The sequence below is a fragment of the Taudactylus pleione genome, unplaced genomic scaffold, assembly GCF_031769625.1.
Source record: "Taudactylus pleione unplaced genomic scaffold, aTauple2 ptg000046l, whole genome shotgun sequence".
NCBI classification, from domain to species: domain Eukaryota; kingdom Metazoa; phylum Chordata; class Amphibia; order Anura; family Myobatrachidae; genus Taudactylus; species Taudactylus pleione.
This window is the reverse complement of record NW_028284448.1, coordinates 10,492,391-10,498,938: the sequence shown is the minus strand read 5'-3', so window position 1 is coordinate 10,498,938 and position 6,548 is coordinate 10,492,391. Positions and strand designations below refer to the sequence as shown.

The window sequence follows — 6,548 nt, the reverse complement described above, 5'->3', positions numbered from 1 at the left end:
ATATATACATATACTATTTGTATATGTAGCACTCCCTTGATAAGTATAAGGTGTCTGCTTGGTCAACAAAAAATGGTGGCCATGGCTAGGCCACCTTGGTACAGGAAACAATATGACAATATAGCTGACCACAAGCGCCTCCTAGTGCATATACAGTGAACCAATTAAACCTGTGCAAATCTCGCAACCTGTGCAAAAACAATTTTTTGTGTTTATATCCTTGTCCTTATCCAGGACCGTGACATACAAGTGACTTTGTGCAATAAATACAACCGTGTAATATATATGAATAAATATATTTAAAACTGCATAAATAATGTGCATAAAAATTTTTTAATTAAATAAAACAATTCATAGACAACACACAATGACATAAATACACAGAAATAATGGATAAAAAGCTAGTACTGAAAGATAATAAATAGCGATTTTTAGTGAAAAATAAATATATATTTTCTAAAATAAATCGGATTTATAGCTTATCTTTTCCAGCAGTATTTTGGGAAGAGTTCATAAAGTGCAAGGTCAGGGACCCAACGCGTTTCGTCCTCTGGACTTCATCAAGGGGAAGTGTATGCATAGAGACAGAGCAGGGTTTATATACCTTAAGTACAGGAAGCACATGTCCTCATTTCGTGACATCATTTCCTGTTACCTATTTCAGGTCAAAAAGCCATATAATGTCCAGATTTTAACAATAAAATTTGTATTATGGCACTCATTATAAACAATATAAAACATAGAAAGCAAATAAATTATGTGAGTCAATGTTTTTCTGCTTCATGATTATAGTTCTGTCCAAGTGGAACGCATGTGAGGCGCACCCCGTCATTTCCGGTCATGTGGTCCGCGGGCTGGTATTGGTTTAACATAATGCCAGTCTAGGTGGAATGCAGGGAGAACACAGGATGAGTGCACCGCGTCACTTCCTGTTCCATGTAGTATTGGTTAAGTGACTACCAGTCCCCATATTACATCACCACTAAATATCTATTAAGATGTTATTTTTCCATCTCCAGGTCCCCACCGGAGGATGTGTCGCTCGCTTGTAATTGTATTAGTAGACCATGAGGTCGTTTTAGATGAAGGCGGCAGCCATTTTTGTAGTTTTTTTACATTAAAGCGGCGGCCATTTTTGTAGTTCTTTTACATGAAGCCGGCGGCCATTTTTGTAGTTCTTTTACCACTTGAAGCAGTCATCTTTATGGTTTTGAGTGCTATGTCAAACACTAATCGGGGTCAATCGGAAAACAGAGGTTTGCCATTCTTAACATAAGATGTTCAATGTTTTTCCTTGACTGTTTGTATTCCATCACTGTTCAGTGATCTACCTGTTAGAGTGTTCATGTGGTACTAAATATGTGGGAAAAACAAAGAGGCCCCTCAAGTTAAGGATGCAGGAACATGTGAGGAATATCAAGAATAAAGTAGAAAATCACATGGTCTCAAGACATTTTAATACACACCATGGATCCAACCCAGAAGAATTGTCCTTTAAAGCAATAGAACATGTAACCATGGGAGAGAGAGGGGGAGATCTGGGCAAGAAACTTGCTCAACGTGAAATGTTCTGGATCTTCGAATTAAACACTTTATTTCCCATGGGGTTTAACGATAACTATGAAATAGCTCCTTTTATATGACTTAAGACACAGTGATAGCGGTATAATATACGTTATCATGTACCAAGGCGATTAAAGACAACTTTATAGATATAAAAAAAAGGAAGCAAAAGTTTGGACTACAGTATTATTATTAAAACATGTTCTTATTTATGATATGGAGGGTGATGAAGCTGAAATGCGATTGATTACAGGTCCTCATGGAGCAAAGTCCATAAATCTATGCATAAGTGAACACATACCTACAACCATACCAACATGTCAATGCCCAATCTCGTCTGATCTTGGAAGCGAAGCATGATTGGGCCTGGTCAGTACTTGGATGGGGGACCTCCTAGGAAGACCAGGTGTTGTAGTAAAATTGTGAATGGGAATAAAATGGCATATAGAATATGATATGGCTCCGAGGATATAAACACAAAAAATTGTTTTTGCACAGGTTGCGAGATTTGCACAGGTTTAATTGGTTCACTGTATATGCACTAGGAGGCGCTTGTGGTCAGCTATATTGTCATATTGTTTCCTGTACCAAGGTGGCCTAGCCATGGCCACCATTTTTTGTTGACCAAGCAGACACCTTATACTTATCAAGGGAGTGCTACATATACAAATAGTATATGTATATATATATATATGTATAATATTTCTATTATATTTCTATTAGATTTACCAATATAAAAAAACAAAAAACACACACTTGTGAAAGGTATTTCACGTTAAACAGAGTGGACAAATTTGGCGCTGTTTTCTTCTATTGATTTATGTTAAAAATTGGCTTTTCTTGAATTAAGCTGCCTTATAAACTGCCACCTGTATACACAAGAATGTCTATGAGAAATGATAGGGTTAATAAAAGGGGTGACCTTTGCCAAAAAATCTTTAATGAAAATAACTTGCAATATGAAAATGTGCCCACTGAGAACATAGATTTAATGTTCTGGGAATTAGAAAAACTATTTACTAAAGAAATCAAGACTTGGTGGGATATCAAGGGACTGGAACACTATATCTCAGTAAACAGAGTACCCAGAGGTCTCAGACTATTAAAGAATCCCACCTTTGGACTTGATAATTCTGAGTTCATGAAAGATTGGGACAGAATTCTACACACATGCTCCATTGAATTAATGACATTAATTATTAAGGAGAAAAAATCAAATCTTTCTACAATAGAAAGGGATATTAAAAGCAAGGAATCCCAAATGGAAGATTTAAAGGATAAAGAAGATTTCAAAATTAACAACACAGTATTAAATCGGAAGCTTGAAAGAGTGGAAGAAGAAGTAATAAAAGGCAAGGAAAGGAAATTTATCAGAGACAAACAGGACTACGAATTGAACAATATCAAACACTGGAGTAGATTTCCTAAACAAAGACCGAAACCAAAAACATACAATAAGGAGGAGAATAGATGGCTACGTAGTACATATCAGAAAAATAAACCATCGGCAAATAAAGATGAGGATGAATCACCATACAACAGAGGAATACAGACAAACAACAGATTCAACACATTACAAAGGCTGGATTCCATTAGCGACACTGATTTTTTATCCCCAGGAACTCATCCCACTCTGCAACACACGAGAAGGCCCTTTTTCAGAGAAACAACCAAATTGGCATCACCAATGAAAAGAAGAATCGGAGAAGAAGAGGAACACGAGGGGGCAAACGGAAGAACATACAAAAGAAGAAACCTACACCATTAGATCCAACAGCACATGGAATTTTCAACTTATCCCAACATCAGCTTACACCACCTGAAATTTCTCTGCTCAGCAAAGGACTTAACTTTGCTCCAACAAGCAATATGAATAAATTCGAAACCTTTATTGATTTAAATAAATTTATTAGGAACCTCACACTAAAAAGACATTACTTAAAGAAGGAAAATGCAATTGTAAATAACTTTGAGATGCAAAAATCTAAATCTGGCCTGAAGGGGAAGTCAAAATACTATCCGATTGAGTCCAAAGGAAGTCACATCAACATATTTTATGAAATGGTGAAAAAGGAACTTTGCGATGAAGAATTTGTGCCAACAAAGAAGCAGAATCTTAAGAACAGTGAAAAAGAGGCACTAAGAAATCTGAAAAAGAACACAAATATTGTTTTGAAACCAGCTGACAAGGGGGGGGGACTAGTACTTATGGATCGATCTTATTATTTGAAAGAAGCAAACCGACTTTTGGGGGACAAGGACTCATATATCTTACTTGAACAAGATCCCCTTAATGAATATATTGATGAACTAAGAACACTATTGGTATTTGGATTACACAATGAGATTTTAGATAAAAACGAATTCCAATACCTTATGAATACTAGTCCCATAACCCCCATTTTTTATTTCCTACCTAAAGTACATAAATCAATGGTAGAGCCTCCAGGAAGACCAATAATTGCTGGAATTGAATCACTCACTTCACACATTTCTGAGTATGTTGATATCTTCCTAAAGAAGTATGTACAAAACTTAGAGTCGTACTTAAAAGACACGACACATGTTTTACAAGCAGTGGAAAACCTAGCATGGAAAGAAAGCTACTCCTGGGTTACCATAGATGTTCAATCATTGTACACTTGTATTGAACACCACAAAGGAATTAACGCTTGTAGATACTTTCTTAATCAAGACCCTTCAATGAACCCAACACATAGAGAATTTTTATGTGATTTAATGGCTTTTATCTTGGAATATAATTATTTTAGATTTTTGGACCAATTTTACAGACAAATATGTGGAACAGCAATGGGGACGACGTTTGCTCCCAACTTTGCGAATTTATTCATGGGATGTTGGGAAGAGGAGTATGTATATAATAACAATCCTTTTAAAAATAATATCATTTTTTATAAGAGATATATTGATGATATTTTAATGATTTGGGAAGGTTCAGAAGAGAATTTTAAATCGTTTTTATCACATATATCCGACAACAATATGAATTTGAAATTTACTTCCAATTTTAATAGAACTTCCATAGAATTTCTGGACTTGGTATTGACAGGGGATAATGAGATGATCTGCACAAGTAACTACATTAAAAAAGTTGATACAAACAGTTACTTACATTATAAAAGTAATCATCTGAAGAGTTGGAAGGACAATATTCCGTATTCACAATTCCACAGGATCAAACGTAATTGTAGTAATCCAACTATGTGTGATCAACAGATCCAAATCTACCAAGAAAGATTTCAAAATAAAGAATACCCGGAAGAAATAATTGGGAGAGCAATTCAAAAAACTACAAATCTGGTGAGGTCCGAATTACTAATATATAAACAGAAGGTGAAAGAAGAAAATAAAATAATCCCCTTCATCACCACCTATAGTGGACAGGAAAAAAAGATAAGGGCGACACTTTCAAAACATTGGAACATCTTGCTGTTGGACCCTATTTTAAAGGATGTGATTCCACCAAAGCCACCCACTGTGTTCCGGAAAGCCAAAAGCCTTAAAGACTCGTTAGCACCAAGTCTCCTGAGAAGTGACACAACAGAACCCATTAGAACATTACCAAAATGTGTTGGATGTTACAAATGTGGTCGATGCAATATCTATAAATATTTGAATCCACAAAGGAAGATCTTTAAGAATCATGATAATTCGAAGGAATATAAAATAAAGGAATTCATGAACTGTAATTCTACATCAGCGATCTACCTGTTAGAGTGTTCACGTGGTACTAAATATGTGGGAAAAACAAAGAGGCCCGTCAAGTTAAGGATGCAGGAACATGTGAGGAATATCAAGAATAAAGTAGAAGATCACATGGTCTCAAGACATTTTAATACACACCATGGATCCAACCCAGAAGAATTATCCTTTAAAGCAATAGAACATGTAACCATGGGAGAGAGAGGGGGAGATCTGGGCAAGAAACTTGCTCAACGTGAAATGTTCTGGATCTTCGAATTAAACACTTTATTTCCCATGGGGTTTAACGATTACTATGAAATAGCTCCTTTTATATGACTTAAGACACAATGATAGCGGTATAATATACGTTATCATGTACCAAGGCGATTAAAGACAACTTTATAGATATAAAAAAAAGGAAGCAAAAGTTTGGACTACAGTATTATTATTAAAACATGTTCTTATTTATGATATGGAGGGTGATGAAGCTGAAATGCGATTGATTACAGGTCCTCGTGGAGCAAAGTCCATAAATCTATGCATAAGTGAACACATACCTACAACCATACCAACATGTCAATGCCCAATCTCGTCTGATCTTGGAAGCGAAGCATGATTGGGTCTGGTCAGTACTTGGATGGGGGACCTCCTAGGAAGACCAGGTGTTGTAGTAAAATTGTGAATGGAAATAAAATGGCATATAGAATATGATATGGCTCCGAGTCTTGTTTTACAATTTTGCACCTGCATCAGTCACCTTTCCATCTAACATGTAATTTTTATGAATATAAACCTATTATTTAGTTGGTATCCATAGACTATTGTCTTTTTGTATAGTTCACTTTCTGCATTGACAATCAGGGAATGGAGTCTCTGATTAAATAGCTCATCATATTTGTGTCTGCCTTAATTTTCTCCTCTTTTTCAGGATACGTGTTAATGGTCAATAAAGACGTTTAGCATCCCAGAATAAGAATGCTAATTCCTCCCAGTTCTTTATTGAATGGCACTGGTCATAGCATCTAGGAACTACAAAGATGGCTGCCACAGGTTATGAAAGAACTACCAAGATGGCCGCCGTCCCTATCCGAAGTATTATAACGATCCATAAATATTGGAAGAACAGTCAAGGAAAAACATTGAAAAACATTGAACATCTTATGTTAAGAATGGCAAACCTCTGTTTTCCGATTGACCCCGATTAGTGTTTGAAATAGCACTCAAAACCATAAAGACGACTGCTACAAGTGGTAAAAGAACTACAAAAATGTCCGCCGGCT

The 6,548-nt window shown here is 35.9% G+C and overlaps 2 pseudogenes; both read left to right on the top strand.

Moving 5' to 3' along the window:
• The first annotated feature begins 1,862 nt into the window (after positions 1-1,862).
• Positions 1,863-1,981, top strand: LOC148537676 (5S ribosomal RNA; annotated as a pseudogene).
• Positions 1,982-5,823: 3,842 nt separating this feature from the next.
• On the top strand, positions 5,824-5,942 carry LOC148537675 (5S ribosomal RNA; annotated as a pseudogene).
• The last annotated feature ends 606 nt before the right edge of the window (positions 5,943-6,548 follow it).